We start from the raw sequence: 23,918 nt of genomic DNA, 5'->3' as shown, positions 1-23,918 counted from the left end.
CAAAGATATACAGCATAGTGTTCCTGCTCAACCTAAAGTCGTCTGGATTTTCACTCCTTTCCAGTTTGAAGATGGCGTAATCCGTCTTGATGCGTTTGTTCATTCTACTCCTTTTCCAAACCTTATTGCTCTCGTGCGGCGATCGTCCCCTGCTTCGTTCTCTCTCTTTATTTCACTGACTATTGCTTGAAAAATTCTCTCGAGTCCTCCTGGTTTTGGACTCTTTCTGCCGAGACCTCTTGTCTCCAGTACTTAGATCATCGTTGCGTTTGTCATAAGGAGAGTTGCTCTCTCTTCGTGTCTTTAGGACGTTAGCTGTGAGGGGTTTAGAGGGCTTCTGTCATGATGCCTGCCCCCTGAAGACCAGACCAGGCCCAGCAGCCCCGGAAGCAGGCATCATGCCACTTGGAGCATGCCCAAAAGCCCCAGTTAGGGGCTGTTTGGGTACAGTCCTGGCGCCATGGGCACCAGGCTCATTATTGATAACTTACCTGAAGCAGACCATGCTGCATACTCACCTGAGACAGACCATGCTGCATGAAGACTCAAGCCAAATGAGGCTTAGGAGGGACTATTTTACTGAAGGGACTATTTTGTTACTTGGGTGGGGCTGTGGAAGAATACTTACCTGGATCTTCTTCCAAGGCTATTTAAACCACGCCCGGACAGCCACACGTGCTTCGCGTTATTCTGCTTGCTGCAGCGTAACGCTCACTGTGTTTTCAGCAGCTCCAGTCTTCAGCCACGCCCGCTTCAGTCCTGGGACTCCTGAAACAAGAAGACAAAAAGGATAAAGGTTAGAACAGGAGTTTTAACTTTAATCCTTACCTGAATCCTGATCCATTTCGCCACGGAACCGAAAGACAGTCTTTGAAGCATCGCTTCGCATTCCTACGGCGCCGCACTGAACTCACCTGCTTGGAGGTACTTCAGCATTCCATCACGCTCTCTCCATCTCGCGGCCGCCCTCCGACACCTAAGGAGACAAAGACAGCAAGGTGAGCAAGGGAACTCTCTAAGGCCATACAAGCTACCCCCAAGGACTTACCAGATTTACCACGGGAGGTACTCGCCTCATTTCGGGTCGGCGCAGTCAACTCTGCTTCATCGCCGTACCCCGGCCCCTAAGGGGAGAAAGCAAGGACAATACCAGTTACCCCCCCACAAAACATACCTGATTTACCACGGGGGTCTCACCTCATCTCGGGTCGGCACAGTCAACTCTGCTTCATCGCCGTACCCCGGCCCCTAAGGGGAAAAACAGAATAGACTTACCTGAATCTTACCGAGTGCCATTTGGAAATCTTCGAGTGGATTAATCGGCAACCTGCAAGGATTCGGACAGAGTGAAGAGCAGACATTTGAACTCTTATGAACAATTGGACTTTAGAGTCAATACTGGAACTCACCAATTCTACGCCAGTGAAGTAACTGGTCATCAACGCGCCCCTGCGGTCGACGCAGGATGGAGAGCTCATCCTTCCAAACCATCAGGTGAGACTAAGGAGGGGACATCAAGAGTGATCAGTGGGAAGACAACGGGAGTGGGGAAGGTGGGTTGACACTCAATTCCACGGGTGGTTAATTCCTCTTCTCCTTTGCAGAAGAATATTCTTGCGAGCCAGACAAACTAGGCTGAGCGGGCCAGTCCAGTCAGTCATCTAGGCGCTACACGTCACGCTGGTGGAAATAACAGCGGCCCAGTTCCGGTCGACGCCCCCGTGGGAACCAGGTGAGCATAACAGCTTCCTTTTCTTCCATTCCGTATGTCTGTATTGATCTTTACTGTGCAGTCTTCCTCTTCAGCTCCCTGGGTGGGGGGCTGGGGTTACTTCCCCTCTACACACTCTCAGCCACTCTTTCAGTATGTGATCTAGTCTTATGAGATGGGATGTCTGTTTCTGAATCTTCCACTGTATATGTACTTAGACTTAATAAGGCTTCTATAGAGTTAAACTCTTCCTCCACTTTCTCTTCCTCCGAGAAAGTTTTTTCTTGATTCACCCTTTCCTGGTGGTTTTGCGTTGGAGGTTTCACTCGTTCCCATTCGTCGTCTCGCTGTTGCTGTTCTTCTTGGCAGCTTTGGTGGGGTTGTTATCTTTAGAACTACCTTCTTGGCTTCTATTTTTTCCGGCACTAGTACCTTTTTTAAATTTAATTTTTCCACTGGTTTCACTTTCTTGTTAAAAAAGTTTCCAAGTTCTTTCTGTTTTGTACATTTAGTTTTGGTTTTGCCCCCCCCCCCCCGACCCCTTTTCCGCTTCGATCGGGGTTATTCCTGAGCAGTCCACGTTAATACATCCATTTTCTGACATGGGCGTAGCTTTCTTTCCACCAGGTGGCAGATCGCTAGGTTTAGTTTGGCCGTTCATGCTCATTTGTGCACTAGTGTTTTTTTCCTCCATGTTCAGTGCCAAGTCATTATTTTTGTTCCAACATTTGGCACTGGTCTGTGTTCCTTGTGTATTCCGCTCCAGATCTAGAGAGCACGATGATCCTTGGTCTCTGGTGTTTTCTTGTCTCACTTCCTTAGCCAATATGTATTTTTCCAAGTATAATAACTTGGTGTGTATAAGGGCCGTGATTGCAGCTTGATCTTTCACAGAGTCATTCAGTGCTTCGTATAGTTTGTTAAAAGGAGTTAGGGCGATCGTCACAGTGGACATTATACCCATTAGGTCTATTTTCTTATGCAGCGTTTCCTTTATACTCCCGTGTAATGATATTCTGTCGGTCCTCACTCTACCTGGGGTAAGGCACGCCTCGTGGGCCGGTGTTGGTTTTCCCGTGGCGCCTCTGGGCGGTGTCTTTGCCAGGCTTTTTTCAGGTATATTCGAGGCCGCACTACGACCCAGGGGACTTCCCAAAGCCTTCTGGGGGCCAGGATGGATCTGGCTAGAGGTTTCCTCTTGCGGGTGCCCACTTTGAGACCAGACGTTCGATTCCTCCGTCACCTCCAAAGACTCGTGGGTACTTAGTGGTCTGGTTGGGCCCCAGGGGCGGCACACCTGCAGTCAGTGCAGGGAGGTGCGGAATAGGAGAGGCCAGGGGGGGGGGGGGGGTTTCCCAAAGTGCCACCTTACTGGCGTTTCAAGTTGTGGCAATATGTTCCCAGTCCTCTGTTTAACAGCTCCCCTCTCCTCTTGACTATTGGATGGTTGTTCTTTTAAAATAGACCCTTCAACCGCCACCCACCCCTCCAAAAGCTCTCCATCCGATATTTCTTTTTGTGGTGTGGGGGGGGGCTTACACCCTTTTTTTAAAAAAAAGTTTGTCACCTGTTTGTGGGGCGGTACTTTGAATGATTTACTTTTTTTACTTGATCCTCTGTAATAGGGTTTGGTGGAGGATTTCCCCCTATTCAGATTCTTTTGTTTTAGTGCTGTTAATGCACGTTCCTTTCTTTTGACTGGCCTGGCCTCCGCAGTACATGCGGGCTGCCAGCAGGTGTCAGTGGCCACTCCTGCTGCTTGTTGGCCAGCGAACTCAGCCCCGTTCTCTGTCGCGGCTTGACTCCTCTCCCCCTCCTCCGCTGGGGACGTCGGCTGCTCCATCGGCCAAACCGAGCAGGGAGCCCCCTCCTCCTCCAGCGCTCCGCAACCCGCACCGTTGCCAACGGCATCCCCCACAAACTCCACGTCTACCGCGGCGCCAGGATCGCAGAGTGCCGCGTCCTCCAACCACGGCGCTGAACCCGCTTTCCTTGCCCAACTCTCCACGGCCCCGTCTCTCCTCTGGCGCGTGGAGAGTTGGGCAAGGAGGGCGGGAGTCGCCGCAGCCGGCACCAACCCACCTGAAGACACCGCTTCTGCGGCAGACAGCGGCCTCAGAATTCCTCCCATGTCTCCCGGGTCATGAGGTGGAGCGGTGAGTAGGGCCGGTGGGGGTTGTTGTCGTTCTCTTTAATGTTATTTAGGAGCTTGGACGTGGTGTTTAGGCTGGTGATGGGGACAATGATTCCAGTTTTGAGGGTAGTCACTGTATCTACATCAGAGGGCACCACAGTAACAATGGAGTCTATATTGCTGGCACCTTCGCTAGTTCCTTTGGTAGACTTCTTCTCATTTTCAGGAAATTCAGCATGTGGTACACACCCCACCTCCTTCTCCCCCCTCTGCACAAGGCTCTCAAAGGTTCGCCTGTCCTCCCAATGCAGGTTGAGCCAAGGGTTCAGAGTCCCGAATGTTGAAGAGGATAGGGGGGGCACTAACAGTGGTAGTGCTTAATTTATTTGGAGTGTGCAACAATTCGGTAGGGTTATTCATAATTTTAGTGTTATTAGTGGTGTTAGGGATGTTGGAGATGTTTAGAGGTAGCTTTAATGGGGGCTTCAGAAAAGGAATACGCAGTTGTCTTGGTCTTAGTGTAACCGGAGATGGCCCAGAGCCTGTACCTAGCTTCTTTTTACCTCTAGACTCTTGAAATTCATCCCGACCAGCCGGGTCCTCGTTCTCCTTATTTTGTAATGGCCCCCCCATCACATCTGCATCTAATGCTTCTGAGGCGACGCTCCTCGTTCTCCTCGGTCTTCGTTGCCGTCATGACTGCAGGACTGCTCCACTCGTCGGCCGCTCCGCGGCCAGACTGGGCTTTTAACACCAGCTCCTCCCAGTCAGCCAGCAGGGTAATAGAGTAGAAAGACTCTGCTCAAAGCAGCATAGAGTAGAGTGACTGCAGGACTGCTCCACTCGTCGACCAGATCTTTTTAAAGAATGCTCATTTAAACCTTGTGTATTATAAAATAAATATTTATATATAACTAAGTGTACTTGGCATCTTTACTTACTGATTTCAATTGTACAGCCCTACAGCTCACATTACCCCTCTTAAGATAAGCCTGGCTGCTCAGTCACTACCAACTTGTGTATTATAGGCCTATGGTGGGAAGGTGGGTTACCCAATACCAAGCAGCCCAGTCTTGTGTAGTCCTCACCAGTTGGATGCACTAATTATTACGTAACACCTGATCATTCATAAAACATTTTCAACTATGGCTGTGCCCATTGCTTCAGTTACTTTTTAGAAGGTAATCTATGACTATTCTACCCAAGATAACTGGGCCCTTGTAGACACTGGCCAGTAAAGATTCGACCCTATAGTGGAAACAGGTAGATCTTTTAAAAAAATAAAGAAAAACAATCAAACATTGCCTGCAAACCGAGGTGTACAGCCAGGGACGCGTTACACGTTCATGACGGGTTGAGAGAATATAATTGCTCTATTATAACGTGTTTAATACCGCAGAGGTTTCATTCTAAGCGCGAGACCAGGATTCAAACCTGTGTTTCTATGAGTTGTCTTGCTTCCAAGACAAAAACGCGTTGCCCAAGAGCTATCCTCCCGGCATATTGATCACCAAAACTTCAAGCAAATAGACTGCATCCAGCTATGAACATCTACTGGTTGGTTATAGGACTCGGTTTGGCCCCAGGACTCTGTTTGGCCCACCACCTCTGTACCAGACTAACAACTAGCTGAAAGGGCATGAATGACAATTAAGGAATTAAGGGTATGCTAGCTTGCGACTTCTGCCAGTGGGTGCACATGTATATTAAAAAAAGGTTTGTGTGGTGGAAGGGAAAGAACAATCATTACTGTAATGACAGACCGTTCATTATTTGCTGGAATTGATTTCACACAACCTAGTGAGGGATGCTTAAATACATTTCCAGGTTTGAAATCTGCCCATTAAGACCTGATCGTCAATAGCACCAAATACTGCTACAAAGTCCGATTGGAATCTTCTACAGTATACCACATGGGACGACTAGGTTCCAAAAGACAATAACTGATTTCTTATAGAGCTTAAATTACTTTCAGCGCCTTGATGCCCCTTGGTTTAGTGCGCCTAACAAATGCAAAAATAAATAAATGTCTGACATCACAGTAATTACAGATACTATTACCCAGTTCACGGATGCTCATTTTCGACCTTAGAAAGATGTAAGGCTGAGTGTGCCTGCTGGAATTTAGACCCGTGACCCACAGATTTTTGCAGTGGGTGCATTAATCCAGTGAGCAATCTTACTGGCAAAGTAATAATATCCAGAGTGATAACCTGAACTAAATGAAGACAAATAAAAAAAGGTAAACTATGCTAGTAGTAGTAAAAGAATATGGTTGATCGTTAAGTGGTTCTGAAAGCATACTGCTCTGACAAAAGAAAAAAATTGCAAAGCAATGCATGTTTAACGCGGTTATGTACTTCCTGCAAACAAAGTAAGGCAGTACTGCCTTTTAAAAAAAAACGAATACAATGCTGCTAGGATTAGCTAGACCAGGCTAATATAATGGCTCTGGCAGTGCTTGAAGTGGGGAAATTGCGCTGGGGTGGTGTGGCTTACCTAAGTGCATATTGCAACACCATCTACTTGGTACAACCAAAGTGTGTAATCCTGGGCAAATCAATTAATGGCACTGTCTTAGCTGCAGCTCTGCAAGTGATTCTGATTCACTTCATAGCTCATTTTAATATATCGTGCCATCATAAAAATTTTTAAAAAATTAAAAAAAATAAAAAATACACCGTTCCTTGTGGTATTTAGAAAATAGTTCCCATGTATATAGTTTCTGTAGGCGTTGCATTTTTGCTTGTGGGTATTCCCTCTATGCAATTAAAAGATCTGTATATGAATGCTACATTGGTGCGATAGTTGCATATATATGTTGCTGTGTGCTTCTTGTGTCTGTCTGCGTTTCTGATGTGCTAGTCCAAAATATAGTGAAACACGCTGCGGGGATAGCTCATCTATGCTAAAACACACAAAAAAGGGCATTGTAACCTGTGGCAGGCAGATCCAGCCTACGCACGTTAGGCAAGAATTGATGTAGTAACCCTGTGGGAGACTAAACCCTTGTCCTCTTCGTATTGGGTAACCCACCTTTTGGTATAGGCCTGTACTACACAAGTTCGTAGGGTGGCTGAGCAGCCAGGCTGATCTTAAGAGGGGTAAATGTGAGCTGTAGAGCTCTAGCAATGAAATCCAACAACACCAGTAGCCAAGTAACACTAATACGCAAGGTTTGTAATTATTTATCAACAGTTTTTAAATACGCATTCCTTAAAAGGGTAATATATGTAGCAATCAAATAAACTTCAAAATACTTTCTCAGAATCAACACAAAGCAAGTATACACTCTTTAGAGATGCTTCCTACACACTTCCTACGCCCTGAGGTGACTTCACTTTGGCACTTTTCAAATTCTGAGGTTGTAGAAAGTAAAGGTTAAGGGAAGGAAAATTAGCATGTGAGCACTTAATCTTCCAATGAAGTCTAGATAAAAACCTTTCCCAACAATATTAGTTTAAAAGCAATGCTTCACCTATGAGGGACAGTAAGAATCAAAGTCAAATGGAATAGTAGAGTCTGCAGTAAGCCAGGACAGCCAAAGACAATTAGAGCAGTCTATGGAGCTGAAGCACTTCTTAGCTAATAGTCTTGCACAAAATGAGAGTTTGTTGTAGGTAAATCACTGTAGGGTCAAAAGCTGTTAAACTTGTGAAAGTTAGATCTGCAAGTCTCAACTGAGAAGAGCAAAGCTACAAAGAGGCAAGTACCCCCAGTCAGAACAGCACGTTTGGTTAGAAGAGTGGTCTAGCTGGCTTCTGCCTGGTTGCACTGTTGCAGATCCTGTGTTCCTGGGCCTCAGTCGCGGGACAAGAGGGAGGACGTCTGGAGGACTCGCACAGCAATTCGAAGGTTGGCGGTAGTGGCGTGCTCTTTTTGCATCAGCTGAACTTTACAGTTTCAGTGCTCAGTAAACAGCACCACTGATTTTGGACACCGGTTGGGCTTCCTTCACTCCCGAGTCTTGCACTCTGGTGAGGTGACTAGAGCTTTGGTCGTCCTGCTTCTGGAGGGTCCTCAGATGGATTTCTCGACCTCTGGCACTCGGTTCCTGCAGCAGCAAACAAGTACAGGCAGTCAGGGAAGGTTTTCCAGCAAGTTAGTATCGGGGTTAGGGTGTGCAGTCAATTTCGAATGCATAATTTCTAATGCATTAATGTCAAAAATAAAAATGTTGAATTTGTTTTGTTTCGATTTTTTTTTTTATTGTATAGGTTTTTTTGGGTCTATTTAGTTAAAAAGGGGTTAATAAACAAAAAAACGGGGGGCTGCACCCATTTTAAAAAAAAACAAAAAAACATTTTTCTTCTACATTTTGCATCAAACATTAAGGCATTCAAAATTATTGCATTCGACTTATTGACTATAAACCGGGGTTAGTTGGTTCCACTAACCAAAAGGGAAGAAGTTGTCCTTTCCGAAGCTTCTCTTGTCGATCTGAAAGGAGTTTCAGCACAGCAGCAGAGCTTCACTGGCCAGTTCAACGGTCCAGGAGGACGCAGCAAGCTTCATTCACAGTTTTTTCATCAGGGTGTTCTTCCCAGTGGTCGATTTGGTCTTCTGTCCCAAAACCCTTGCCTTTGAGGCAGGTTTCTTCCATTCATGCACAGCCTAGCGGTCACTCCTGTCACTGTCCTGCAAGGACAGCCAGCCAGCCAATCAGGACTTGGGAGACGGAGGTCAGAGCCACACAATTAATACCATCCCCAAATTCAAAAGAAAGTGGGCCACACACCGCAAATGGGGCAGGTGGTCGTCCTGGAGTAAGCACAAGAAAAGATTGACTCCGCAATGAGGGTCTCCATGGGGGTCCGGCCGCTACAACGCTTCTAGAGAAGGTCGGGAGTGCCCGGGAGAGAATCCATCCCGACCAACACGAGATGGCGACCGGAGAGGGCACGTTGGTACCGATCCTGACCAAAGAAGACAGAGGGACATATTTCAGGAGATTAAAGCGATTAGGACCGATATTCAGGCTTCTATCTGTGACCTCAGGGGCAGGGTCGATAAATTGGAGAATAAGATGGAAGGGAAGGAGAACAATCATTTAAAGGTGGGTCTCCTAGACATGAAATATGAATCCCGTTGGCAGATCTGGAAATGCAGGTGGAGAAAACATTGTTGAAGCTGGATGATTTATAGAACAGAGGCGTAACAACCTACGCATCATGGGAGTCAGAACAAAAGGGGGAGTCAGCAACAGAAGTTGGACGGAAGGTACAAGGACTGATAAACCAATTGGTTGCCCTGGAAGGGGGTAAGGAGGCACAGCTGGAAAAAGCCCATAGAGGCAGAGGTGGTGCTGTTAAGGGCCCAAGGTCCATAGTGGTCTTGCTTCCTCGGATATAGAGAGAAGATGGACGTTCCTGAAAAAGCAAAGCGCCTGGTGAGCTTACAATACAAAGGTGATACGGTCAAGGTGTTCCAGGACCTCTCGGGACTGACTGACACGCCACAGAGACTGCCACCCCCTCATGAAGTGGCTGACCAATAAGGGCATCCGATACCGCTGATCCTTTCCCTTTGCTTTGTCATTCGAACACGGAGAAGTGGATTTCTGTATAACCAGTGGTCAGGAGGCACAGCAGGTGCTTAAGGTTCTCAAAGGCGAAGATATGATGAGGGACAGGAGTGGGCGAAGGCAACAGCCCTGGAACCAAGAGGGTCCTATGGGCCCGCAGAGTGTAAAAAAGAAGATGCAAGGCGACAGGAAATTCAAGAAGTTGAACACCCCTCCACAGAAGATGAGAGATAAAAGGAATGCAAGGCGCACAGACCAGCTGAAGAAGGGGGGAGGCTAAGTGCATTAGACTACCACCAGGGGGAGATGGAGATATTGGGGACAATGGGAGAGGCAGAAGTTCGTCCTGCGTGGCATCCCTTACTTAGGGTGGGCGTCTTGCGTACGACGATGTTCAGGGGGTGGGAGGGCAGTGCAGAGTTGCCTGAACATAAGAATTTAGGAAAAGGGAAGGCAGATCTAAAGTAAATATGAGGAATTCTGTATTAAGGGAAACAGAGTGGTCTGGAGGGGAGGTAGTGGTTCCAAATGGTGCACCATGAGAAAGGGGGCCAGGTGGAGGTTCAAGATGGGATCTTCGAATGTTAAATGCCTGAACTCCCCTACAAAACGTTCTTTGCTGGGGAGAAAGATGCAGAGCTGTGACCTAGATGTGCTCCTGGGCAGGAGACTAGGTTGGTATGTTGGGGGGGGGGGGGGGGGATGGGGCAGAAAGACGAATCCTGGGAGCGCACATTCAGGCTTTCTGGGCCTCGGGTCATACTGAATCGAAGCATGAGAGTGTTGGACCCAGTGGTCTGGAGTCGAGCTGATGGGAGGGTTCCGGTGGCCTCAGAGTTCCGAGAATTCACAGTTGACATTGCTTCCATAGATTGCCCGAATGTAGGCCAAATGCAGTTCCTGAGAAAAGTCATGGGCGAGATACTTGACCGGACAGAGGGCTTACTGTGGGCAGACAGAGAAATGGACCATAGCAGTGGGCAACATCCCCCAGGGGGTGAGGGTAGACACCTAGAAGGTGGATTTATGGACTACATGTGAGAACAGGGGTTGGTGGACGTGTGGAGGAATTATCATCCAGCGGAGAATGGCTACACAGTTTTCTCGTCAGCTCACGGATCTAGAACGAGGATCGATTACTGGTTCATGCAAGAGCAGCACGCCGGTAGGGTTACCAGTTGTGAACACATACCGTTCAGTTGGTCGGATCATGACATGGTAGAGATGGGCATAACCGACAGGTTTGAGACCCCGGGAATCCCTTTGGCGGTGCAACAATCTCCTCCTGAAGGACGCCATCTTTGCAGCCGAAATGAAGGGGGCAATCGAGGAATTCTTTCAACTCAATGACACAGGGGAAGTCGAGAAGGGCAGGATATGGGATGCAGTGAAAGCAACGTGAAGGGGACTCCTCATCAGAGAGGGTGCCTTTAAAAAGAATTAGGATCCTATTGGCCTGAAACTTCAGGGGGGAGATTAGTCATTTGGAGAGCCGTAAGGAACTTAAGGGGGAAGGGAGAGGGGGGGGGGGGGAGATCTCAAGTTGGCATGGGAAAAGCATCAGGCGCTGAAAGATGTAGAGATGGCCAAGGGACTGGCTAGTTTACAGTACTTGAAACAAAAATACTATGAGAAGGGGGACAAGGCCGACACGCTATTGGTGGCAAGACTTAGGGGCCAGAGGGCTGAGAGGTGGGTGCATGGGATTGGGGATGAGGGCGGGCAGCTACGCTCCAGAGCAGGGAAGGTGACACGAATTCGCCACATTCTATGAGCATCTATATGGGAGAGAGGAGGGACGTACGTACGAGGAAACATTGGATACATATCTGGCGGAAGTATCCCTGCCGAGCCTCCAGTGTGGAGAACATCGAATTGGACAAGCCAATCACCCAGGAGAAGTGTTGAAAGCAATAGCAGGGCTAAAGCTGGGGGAGGACGGGTACACAGCAGGGTTCTACAAGACCTTTGGGGGATCCCTGGCACGCCACATGGCAGGCCCATTTAATACCATCATGGCCACTGGGAGGGTCCCCCGCCCCCATCCTTTGGGAAGGCGTTAATTACAGTTATACCAAAGGCAGGAAAGGACCCGGAGAGTTGCAAGTCATACAGGTCCATCTACCCAGTCAACGTGGACGCAAAAATCTTCACTAGAGTACTCGCCACACAAATGGAGGGCCTTATGCAGAAATTCATTCAGATCAGGTGGGATTTATTCAAGGCCTGAAATGGTCAGATACCATGCGCAAAATGTTACACCTTATGGGGGCTGCCGCAGGGGAGGAGGGGATCCCAGTATTTGGTGGCCCTAGACGCTGAGAAGGCTTTTGATCGGGTGGCCTGGGGGTTCCTTCATGGGGTACTCAAGAAATGTGGGTTTGGTGAGGGGGGATCCAGAAGGGTATTCATGCACTTTACGCAGCCCCAACGGTCAGGGTCACAGTCAATTGAAGAATGTTGCAGCCCTTTCCGTTACGAAGAGGGACGAGGCAGGGATGCCCACCGTCGCCTCTCCTGTTCGCTATAAAGGTGGAGATACTGGCGGAGCACCCGAGGAGGGCCCCACAGGTCGAGGGTATCAAGGTTGGTAATAGAGAGTTTAAACTGGGCCTCTATGCAGATGTCGTCATGCTACACCTGGTGAACCCAGTGCCATTCCTGCAGCCGTGGCAATAATTGGGGTATGGGAGGTACTCGGGATTCATGGTGAATAAAGGAAAGTAAGTGGTTTTTCCCTTTGCATTAGACGGATTCAGGAAGGTAGAAAAGTTGATGCAGCTGAGAATGCAGGTTCAACTGGAAGGGGTGAAATACTTGGGGTCAATATTGTTAAACCTGGAGAAGACCTGGGCCATGCCAACCTCGTCCACTCCTGAAAGAGGCCAAGTTACGCATCGTGAGGTTCTTATGGCAGGGTCAGAACGCCAGGGTGGGTTACGGGATGCTAACTCTTCCGAAAGACCGGGGAGTATTGGGGCTTCCAGATCTGATGATGTATTACAGGGCGGCGCAACTTAGGGCATTGGTCCCGCACTTGCGGGAGGACCCAGGGAAATGGTGGGTATTCCTGGAAACCAACATTTGCTTCCAGCAACAGGGGGGGGGGGGGGGGGGGAATGGCTCTGGGTCCTGAAGGGCAGACTCCCGAGGCGAATTAGGGAACACCCAATCCTCGTAGTTCATTGGGAGGTTTTGGGGATGGGAGGAAAGGGGGAGGGGATAACCACATGGCCCTCCCCGATTACCATATTTGGGCTCCACCGGTTAGGGATGCGATACCAGAGGTTCGACGGTATCAGTCATGGTTTGAAGGGGGGCTTGCCAGGCTGGGCCAGTTGGTAAAAGGAGGGGAGTTCATAGGCATACAGGACTTGGAGGCGGCGTTGGGCAAAGGCAATTTATCAGCGTTGTTGTACCTTCGGCTAAAAGGAATATTCATGGCAGAAAATTGGAAGGGGCTTATTCAGAGGGAACTTCTGCCTGTTGAGAAGGTTCTGGATAGACACGCGGATATTAAAAGGCCTAATTTCACGCCTTTACGGGGCACTGTTAAAACCCAGAGATGGGGTTACACAGGGTCTCTGGCAAAATGGGAAAGATCTGGGGATGGCACTGGGGTGGAACCTTTGGCAGCTGATGTGTAGGAGGGCTTTCAAGACGTCCATATTGGGTCAGTGTAAGCTGCATGCTTTAAAACTGCTACATCGCTGGCAACACAATCCATTTTTTTTTTAAAAGTGCGGTTTTGGGAACTTTGTTACCTCTTGTATAACAAATTAATGAACGGATACATCTGATATGATTAGGTGACAAACGCCAACAGCTTGTATGCATCCATGACAATTCTAATGTATCGGAACATTTTTACTTTTTAAACCATCCAATACAACAGGCCGCACCAATTCTTAAGAGTGAATACTTAACAGAGTTACATACTGGGGTGTTGGAAGACTAGCATTTGAGTTTTTAAATAAGAGTATCTAGTCTAGCCCTCAAAACAATATGGACATCACTCTCCCTGATGCAATGTGTAACATCTTTTGAATGGAAGCTACTGATCCTGGTACAAAAGTTTCTAAAGAATTGCCATATATAGAAGTTTTACTTTTCTTGTAGAGAAGGATGTGGCAAACAGGGTTGGCCACTAAATGGGGCACTTGCACCCCTAAACAAGTTGCCAAGCCTTTTAGTTGGACGGATTAATGGTCTATAGACAAGACCTTTCCCTTTGGGTCAGAATTACCGAGCTTACTTGTTGAATTGTAGTCAGATACATAGGTACAACCAGGGCCAGCCCCCCCCCTTCTTTAAAAGGGGTTTCTCTCAGACTTAGGTCCTATACAAAGTAAGTTCTATCCCCAAATATTAAATGAGGGGGAGAGACACGCACCAATCATATTATGTGGACTACACTATAAACCTATAAAAAAAATGACGACATTAAGTACATTTGAGACTGATTTTTCTGAGGATGGAAAGCATTTTGCCTGGCAGTTAAAATAAGATTGTCTGGCGGTGGTGCAAGAGTCCAATTTACTGCAAAATGCCATGAAACATCCATTTGCATCTAAAAAACAAGCTGGCAACAATATTGGCTACCGGGTGCTCAGAGGACCAGGTTGGGGAAGACTGGGTGACTGAGCTTAGATCGAATGCTAAGAAGATCGATACGCGAAGAGGACAGGGCCATTACAGTATGCAATAACACTGATTGTATGCATGCAAACAAGTTCGATACAAGAACCTTTCAAGCTGTTTTGCAAGGAGAATGGCAGTAGAATTGCCATGACAGATATCCAAGTATGCTCTGTGTATACCTAAACGTATGTTAGGAAAACTACATCTATGGGGATTTCCGGTTCTCTTAGACCGTGGCTGCCCCCTCTCGTCCCCCATTCCCCCAAAACCTGGTTGATATATGCCTTTACTTTTGAAAATATGCACACTCGCATCAGTTTTTGGACAGGCCCCAACTCAATAAATGGAACATACAACCACTGCTCTCTTTTCTGTTACTGGATGATGCTAGGAGGTGTGAGACAGCATAACGATCAAGTTCAAACACCCGGACTGCGTAGAACTTCCAGGATGAACAGCATCCTTTGGACAAGAGGCATGTAAAGAGTTAGGGCTAGCAATAAGCATCTGTGTCGACCCAAATGGCAACATTACAAAATCCCTGACCGGGACAGGCCCCGCCTGAAAGGACACCAATGTCGATAAGGACTCAAGGAGCGTACTTTTAGAATGTTTTGGAGGCTGATATACCCTGCGCTCTATGTGCGTGCATGCCCTTAGGGTCTTGCACGCCCTGTACTATGTGGGTCTCCGTAATGCAAGAAGTTATCAAGCAGGAAATAGTGGCCTTCAAGGCCCGTGTTTCTTTTGAATTTCTGAATGTCACAAAAAGGTGAGAATAGTTTCTAAAGTCTGTTGTCCTATCCAGATAGAATGAGAGCTCTCCTAACATCAAGGTTGTGTAAGACCCGTTCTGAGTCGGACACAAGGTCTGGAAAAAAAAAAAAAAAACTCGTAAGCGGATAGTAGTTTCATATTAACCTGTATTTACGGAAGAAAAGATAAGTGTGCATGCAGCACAACCTTCTTTTAACCATAAAAAGGTTCTTCAATGGGAGACGGCCTGTAGCTCGGCAATCCTCCTGGTTGAGGTAATAAGACCACCTTTCCCAGGTAAGCAATTTTAAGTCCACCATTGCCATGGGCTCCAGCGGCCTATGGCGGAGCACGCTGAGAACCACATTTGGAGGTCCCATTTCGCCTGAGCCAGTTTGAAGCGAGAAAAGCAATGGAAGACCAGCAAAATGACATCACAGGATTTGTGACCGAAGAAGAATCAGTGGTGAGGTATGCCCCGATAGCAGACCGGTACGTCCAGCACGAGTATATGTGAATGCAGGTGGATGCAAGGACTTGGATGAAAAAGGACACAAACCGCTGAAGCTTGACAAGGATCAATAGGTTTGTCTAGGCACCAGTGAAAGAGGCAGAGCCAATAGCTTCTGTACTGTGCCCGAGAAAAGGGTTTGCAGGCTACCTGGATGATGCGCATATCATCCGATAGGTTGAACTGTGCTAGCGGCCAGATTTCAGGAACCAGGCCTCCAAGGCAAGAGATTGTGGGGAGACGCTTGTTGATCGTTCTGGTGCATGAGATTGCAAATCTCTGGCAACTAGTGGACAGACTGACCGAGTCTTTAGCTCCAAAAACCAGAGCGCCTCTGGCCACCAGGGTGCAATGAAGATCATCATGCAGTTGGGCGCCTCCCGCAGCTTCAGCACAGAGCAACAAATCAAGAATGTCCCAAGAAATTTCTAGTGCGTTGCAGAGGGATCCAAGACCCAGACCCTTTCTGGGGGAATAAAGGGGAAACTTCCTGTTGGAGAGTTTTGCAAACAGATCTACACTCGAGGTGCCACACTCGGAAAAGATCTGGGAGAGAACTTGAATGTGCAACTCCCACTCGTGGTTTGCCATAGCCTGGCGAATGAAGGAATCGGCTTCTGTGTTCTCCTGGCCAGGGATCTACACAGTCTGAAGCCAAATTTTCTTTCACACTGCCCATTTCCATATCTGAAGGTTCACCAGGGGTACAGATTTGCCCCCCCAACCCTCTTGCTTGTTCAAGTAGAACACCACAGCTCAGCTGTCTGCCCTTATTCAAACTACTTTGTTTGAAATACTGGAAAGCCTTAAAAGGCTAGACATCACTAGCAGTTCAAGGTAGTTGATATGATGTTCTTTGCCAGAGGACGACCACAGATTGAACACCTCCAAGTGACCCAATGTCACTCCCCAGCCGAGAAGAGAGGAATCCATTTTCAACATATGAGGAGACAGATCGATAAAGGGAGTCCCCGCCTAAAGGATGGCGAAGTCTGATCACCACCGGAGGTCAGGAGCCCTCTCTGGGGACACCTGAAACAATGGGAGTCTGGGTCTGTAGCCCAAGACCAGCTTTGTCGGAGCGTCATTTCAGTGACGTCTCATCTTTAACCTTGCTAGAGAAAGGGCTGAGAAACAATGCATTAGGCTGAGAAGCCTCTGGGTCCACCATGCTAGCCTATGGGTGGAGTACAGAAACAGTACATGAAGGTACTATTTTCTTAATCTGGTTGTTTGTTAAAAAGGCTGTCTGTGCATCAATAAAATAATTGAAGAGTTAATAGCAGGATGTTTGGACCCACCTAGGATGGGCCAAGATCGTTACCTGGTGCTATTTTTTGCAGACTATGCAGTCCTTTGGTCTACCACCCAGAAGGGTCTCAAACACACACTTCAAATATTCACTATCAAGTGCAAAGATCTTTGGCTACAACTGACTAAGTCCAAAACCTTGATTCGCCAAACGAACCAACATAGAAATTGATGGTGTTGAACGTGAGCAGGTAACAGCTTACGATTACCTAGGCTCGGGATTCACTGAAAATGGCCTTTGGACACAGCAGATGGCAGAAGCCACTGTGAATTTGGAAAAATACAATGGTGGAATATGTAGATTTTCTGCACATCATGGCGGGGTTGCAGTTACACCAGCACTACAGTTGTTTAGCATGCTAGCCCTCCAGTCAGCCCTTTACAGTGCAGAACTCTGGGAGCAAGGTTCTAGGTACGGTTCAGAATAAATTCTTGAAATCCATGCTCGTTACCAGAGAGTTCTCCAAATGCAACTTTACATATATGTGATCTAGGTCCGGTTTGCCTTAAGTCTCTCCTTTATTGGACATGTATATGATCTACTCAGGGGCTTTCTAGGTACAGAGATGTTTTAAGACATTCTGGAGTTAGAGGCGTCAATTGTTAAACTGGTTTAGTCATGTATTGGCTAATTAAACTCAATTGTAAAGAAATTTGAAAGAATTCTGAGAATATGAACAAAGGGTTTTGTGAGAAGGTGAAGCAAGCAGGTATTATGGCCTGTATGATACTTATGGAAGAAGCGGGTCTTAAGCTTAGTACGTGTCAAAAGTACCCGAGACTAAAGTATGACTTTGGCTACGAAGCCTATCTTGACACGATTAGACCACTTTTTGCATGAGCACTTTGAGAATTTAGGTTGCAAGCATTACAAAGAACTGGAGCCTGTCCGGTTTGTGGGATCCAAGAAGAATCATTAGTTCATTTTATGCTATTCTGTCCAGGTTATAAGGACCCTAGAGCAAGGTATTTATTACTATACTATCGATTAGCAAATATTAATCGGACAGAAGATGCTATGGCTCTTTGTAAGAATGCTGTAAGAATGCTAGTGATCTCGCTGTTGCCCATTTTGTAGCAAAATATATTTACCGTGCTTGGCTGACGAGGATTAAGTCATTACATAGAAGTAGCTCTCCCGTACAAACTGGACAAGATTGATGATAAATTATGTAAATACCGTGTGCATGTTTTTAGACCGTGTACAACTACTTTTAAAATGGTTTCAACTGATATTCTAGTCATTTTGCTGGAACTGAAGTGTGTTTATTTGGACATTTTTTACTTTGCTAAGGTCACTTTAAAAGAAATGTTTTAATTGATTGCACGTGGTTGTAAATGGATCGTACAATTTTATTTTTTAAATGAACTGTTTCTGTAAGCTTTGATGGTTATAGATCTAATAAAGCAGGAGAGACTTTGGCACGAATGTTCTATTGAAAACCGAAGAAAATCAGGTCTAGTGAGACAGTCCATGAACATTTTCTTCAGTCCACTGACAATCCCAGTCTAGGAGAATCTGAAGTAACAAAAATCATTTGTTAAGCGGCTTTCTGAGGACAGCGACTCCTCAAGAGCCAGTCGTCCAGATATGGATAGACATGGACTCCACGAAACCTGAGAAACGCAGCCATCACAGACATTATCTTTATGAAAGCTCTTGCCACTGAGCTCAGTCCAAAAGGGAGGACTAGGTACGGCAATGGTTCACCCCCCCTACAAGTATTTGCAGTGTTGGGGACATGTACATGAAGGTACGCATCCTGAAGATCTATTTCAGAGAGCCAATCGTCCTTTACAAGGTATGAGTGAATCTGTGTGGGCGTGATAATCTTGAATCTTTCCTGGGGAAGATGGAGACTGAAATGTCTAAAATGGTGCGGAGGCCAGCTTTGTTGGAATTTGGCACTGTAAAAATGCGAGTGTAGAATCCCCACTTTCGACAGAAGGACACATTCTATTGCCTCTAAATCAACAAGTTTCTGAACCTCCAAACAAAGAGGGAGATCCTGTCTGCTGTAGGAGGACGGGGTGGAGGAATTGTCAGAAGGGGAAGACGGAAACCCGAACGGGTAACTGATAGAACCCACAGATCCTTTGTGATCGTCCGCCAGGCCTCCAGGGGTAGGACGCATCACACTACCATTCCAAACCATCATTTGGTATTTTTGTTGGAAGAGGGGGTGTACTGGTTCCAGAGGTGGGGGTTGCTGAATGATAGAAAAACACTTGACCACTCGTTCTCTGCTGCTTACCCTTAGCCGTCAAAGTAGTCACCTTTGTTTTCACCAACATCAGTAAAGCTGTGGAAGAGATTTTTCACCCTCGAAGGGTGGATCCAGAAACTGGCCTTGAATCTCCTTCATAAACTAGGTTGCGTGTAGCCACATCTGGCGTGACAACTATGCCGATCATAAATCCGCCTGCCGAAGTATCATTATGATGTGTGGCAGCTTCCAACAGGTCTTAAGCCAGCACCTGATAAACCGGATTTTGAAATGTTTAAGTTTGTCTTAGGGAATTAACTGTTTGACTTCCAAAAGCGCCTTCGAGTTTTAGGTTTGCCGCGGCCAGCAACGCTTCGGTATTTGCTTGACGCAGCTGTTGGGCCGTATTTCAAAGACTTTCTTTACAAACCCCTGCAAACTCTTATCCTCCTTCGACAAAACTTGTGATGCCGAGGACGATGCTCAAGACTTAAAATGGATGATTGCTGCTGCCAAGACTGTAGAAGAGGTGAGGGAACTGTGGTTAGGGGAATTTCCTCAGACGCGTGAAGCCTTTATCGAGTATCTTTTTGTTCATGTGTTGACCATGTGTGGCTTCTCCCACACTTTACAGGCCTCTGACAAAATATCCTTTTGAAGGAAAAGTCCTGATCGTTCCTGTGTAAAAGCTCCTGACAGAATACCCGCCTGCAGAGTAGGAGGTTCAGGAGTTGGAACGTCTAAACACAACATTAGATCAACCATCCCATCATGAAATGCCTTGATTGACAAAGGCAGATCATTATCCTCCTGCACATGCGCCACACCCTTTTCGGTAGGAACTACAGCAGGTTGGGTAGCGGCAGAGCAAGAGGCGCAGTCTTGGGCTCTTATGGCTCAGGAGGACACTCCACTAGAGGAGGAGGCAGTACTTTCATTGGTTTGGGGGAATTTTCCCTGAAGAGGTCCTTAAAGTAGGCATCATTAGGCAGGAGTGCCTTTGGATTTGTTAACAGCAGAAACACGCAAGATGGTCTTGGCTGTGGTGTCGGAACTGGTCTGTCGAATGGATTATGCATCCATGATTCTGTAGACACCGGCTGCCAAAAGGGCCCCCTCCCCCAAATCTATGAATCAACGTAGTCTAACGGTGCAGATGTAGGAGGAAGCGACATTGTAGGTGTAAGGGGCAGTCTTCAATGCCAATCCATTCATGGACTAAGATTTTGTCCCCACGGATGCAGATGGCGGAGATTTGGGCCTGGCATCCGCACCAGATGCAGCTGAAGGCACCGACAATATGGCAGACGTAGTCAACACCAGAGGGGCTGACATTGCGAGACTTTGGTGACAGGAGTCACAGATCTGTCAGAGACCATGGTGGGTTTGGTCGTTATTTTAGGAGCCTTCGACAATTCTTTAGCCCTTTTTGAGGCATCCTCAGCAGAGCCGGTAGAAGTGGACTTTGGATTTACCACAATCCTTTTTGCCCCCTACTGACAAGTATAAAGTTTAGTCCATTTGAGGTGAACCTCGGAAATCAATCCGGTTTTATTATCCATGGAATGAGTATCCTCAGCCTTGCTGTTGGAATTCTTATCCCCTTTCTCTGGAATCTCGGAAGTGACCCCAGTACCTTTAGCCCCCACAGGGGTAACCTCAGAGTAAATGCCGGTATCCAGCTTAGACCCCGGTTGGGGCACCTCATAGCGAGCCCTGGTAACACTAAAGCCTGTACAACTCCTCCCTGAACTGAATGACCTCGGGAAGCAGTACCCAGATGGGGTGCTCTGAAAAGGAAGGTACTCCCCGGTTGATTTCTTTTTTCCTCTGAATTCTCATAAGTGAACAGACCTCCTCCCACCCAATGAGCATTCTTTTGAGTGTGCGGACCCAGAGGGAGCCGTAGTCGAAGCACACGTTCCAGAGATGATCTGGGCCTAGACACTCTTGGCAAATATTGTGAGGGTCCATCGCCACGTAAGGACATCAGAAGGAAACGCACGAGGGGAAGCCCTTGCGCTTCAGCATACAGCAGATCTGAGGTAGGAAGACAAATTTAAGGACAAGAAGCAGGGTGAGAAAGACAAAAATACACAATGCTAAGTGCGTCTGAGCCCGACTGCACAGAGAAAAGGACTGAAGGGGGATGTGCTGGGCTAAAGCCACACGTGCTGGACCCACATAAAAATAGAAAAAAAAGGCCTTTTTAGGCTGTCAAAAAGTGCTCTGGTCCTGTCCCAAAGGACAGAATATCCCCATAAGTATGGAGGAAAGGGGACGGGAAGTATGGAGGAAAGGGGACGGGAAGTACGAGTATAATAAATACATCTATTTACTCCTTAAATGCTTTCCTGACATTGACAAAACCATTACCTGTATCAAGGAATGGTTTAGGTGGAGGTAAAATGTCATTGTGCTGTAAACATCCAGGTTATGCAGCATCTCATCAGCGAGGTAACATGCAATCTACGATGGAATTCCGAGTAATGATCACTTGATTTAGAAAGTAGCCTTAAGGGATGAAGCAGGGAATTGTACAACATGCCACCTTCCCCTTATGTAATACCCATAGGCTTTCTCTGAAGACAGTCTGTAGTTCACTAAAGCGGCTTGGTAGAGGTTATTGCCACAGGAAAAACAGTGTTCTAGGATGCCAAGTCTAGATCACAGTATGCCAATGGCTTGAAAGATAATTGAAAGAACTTGATCCAAATCCCATGGAAAAGCAGGCATTGTAACAAGATGTTAAATATGAGGAAGTCCATTTTTCAGATGTTACCTCCCGAGAGTTCAGTTATGCAGCAATGGCTAAACTGAGTGCTTACAACAATCAATTAGAATCCCTGTACCAGCCAAATGGGCCCTAAAAGACAATAAAGATGCCACAAAAGCAATCTTAGGCCCAATAACACAGGGATAAAAGCAAGGCCACTAGTACGGCTTTCAAGTGGTCTCTTTTCTTGCTACAGGCTTAGCTGGCAGGTTCTCACCTGAAATTCAGGAATTAGTAACGTTTACAGGTACCAATTTCTCAAGTTAAGCAACAGTAGGGGGGCAAAGTTTGAAAATGCACCTCTTTATACAAAGTATGGAGATATGGCTCTTTATTGCGAGTTTCAGGAACCGGCCTTCAACTCAAAATACCACTGCTGGCAAGGACCTGTTTGGATCATATTTTTTTTAAAATTTGCATTTTTAAAGCGCTCACACAGTCTGCGGGCATCGCGGTGCTGTTACAGGAGTTGTTCGTTTTAGTTGCGTAGTTGTTTTTCTTAGTTGCGCATTTATAACGCGCTTAAATACCCAGAGGTTTCCAAGCGCAGACCAAGGGATCGAACCAGTGTTGCTTCGTGTCACCTTGCTTCCAAGGCGAGCACATTGCCACTGAGCTATCCTCTTGGGACGGAGAGAGGCTGACCTACTATTGTAGGAGTGCTCAGAATCAAAGGAGTCAGAGGAAAGGCAAACCAGTGGTATGACAAATCTGAGGGCGCATCTGCCTGAGAGTTGAGACCAAGGCCCAGACTGGATGCGTACTGGTGACAACAAATTTTGTGGTGTGGCAAATAGAGCGGTAATTGTGGAAAACCCACACAGTTTCCCCAAACAGGGAGGGCTTGAAGTTGAGTGTAGCATGGGAGAGACTTCGCAAAGCATCTGCTGTGCAGTTGCATTTTCCTTCCAAATGCCAGGAGTGCCACTTGATGCCAACTCCTAAATCTCTATTGCCAATTTAGAAATAGGAAGGAAGTACCACCTCTTTGCTAATTTATTTAAAGCACAGTGGTCGGGCAGTGCGCAATTACTTTCAGCGGCAGACAAACTAATTTCAGATCCAGCATCCAGCTAACTCTACGCGATGCGCTGTGAGCGCAATCTTTTGTGCCAGGGAGGACATGAATGCAAAGGGCCCGAAGGTCTCAAAGTCTCTGGTACCAAGGCTTGAGAGCCAATAGAATCTGCTCTATGGCAAAGCAAGACTGACTTGCGGATGTATACACTAGGATTGCAGTTTGTAGATTAATCTGGGCCTGAATCAGTCGATCATCTAAGAAGGGGTAAAAAGTACACCAACAACTTTCGACAACTTATTTAGTAAGGGCTAGGCGTGCTGCATTCATTCCATCAAGCAGATGAGTTAAGGGAGTCTCTGTATGGCAAAACATTTTCTGTGTTCCTCTTGGATAGGGATGTGAAAGAAATGTATCACGAGGAGCCCAGGAGCACATCGTCCTAACAGCTTCAATAGTGTCCCATTTCAAGAACGGATTAAAGTCTCAAAATCACCACATTCTGACCAGAAATAATCTGAAGTAAAACTCACATCCTGATGGCAAGGAACCAGCTGTATTGCATATAGCTGAAGCAGCTGGTGAAGTTCTTGAAGCAACTAGAGTCACACATTAAGTAGGCGAGGGGAAGCTCCTGACTCCAGAGAGGTTACCCAGGGTGACATGTCCTACTGGGGAAAGCCACACTACTGGTTTTCCAGTCCCTCCTGCCTCCCCACTGTCGGTCTTCTAAATTGTGTAACAGGAGGGAGAGTTGGTTCATGGCTGCCTTTATGGACTAAAAATAAAAGCTACCAAAAAACATTGAAGCTACAAACCGGATTAAACAGCAAAGCCGGATTTGACTGCCTCCGTGGTAGTGCAAGAGGCACAAAAGCTTTTGGACTGCAAGGGGCTGAATTTGCTGTGAACCAGAGTGTGCCCCTCACTCTGCTTCATGTGCAAAAAATATATATAAAACACATAATAGTCATGTATACATGGTCGACGCTGCTATATATAGCAATGTTTTGTTTGCAATCGTTTGAAATTCAATGTTTTTTTAAAAAGCCTTTTGAATTGAGTTTCATGGTTTTTAATACTCTCAACAGTGCGCTTTTTTGTATGTATGACAGTAAAAATGTTTTTTCACCACTGAATACAGCAGTGGAGGCATTGATGGAAACGGGCTGAGTTAAAGTCGGTAGTATATAATTTCGGTTTCAGAATGTTCTGAAACAAGAAAGTGTATTATTTTAGCTAGATCATTTTGCAGCAAGGTACTTTAAATCAGGAGATAAAGTGAGGATGTGGGGGTGGGGTAGATTTAATAAGTAGCGCTTCTCAGAA

At 46.7% G+C, this 23,918-nt stretch overlaps 1 protein-coding gene across 2 annotated transcripts in view; it reads right to left on the bottom strand.

The window, feature by feature from the left end:
• The window catches only part of TMED2 (transmembrane p24 trafficking protein 2), a 77,186-nt gene that overhangs the window by 9,732 nt on the left and 43,536 nt on the right, over positions 1-23,918 (bottom strand). The window lies entirely within an intron of this gene.

The sequence above is a fragment of the Ambystoma mexicanum genome, chromosome 10 (genome assembly GCF_040938575.1).
Source record: "Ambystoma mexicanum isolate Mex_15411 chromosome 10, UKY_AmexF1_1, whole genome shotgun sequence".
Classification (NCBI taxonomy): domain Eukaryota; kingdom Metazoa; phylum Chordata; class Amphibia; order Caudata; family Ambystomatidae; genus Ambystoma; species Ambystoma mexicanum.
This window is presented reverse-complemented; position numbering and strand designations above follow the sequence as displayed.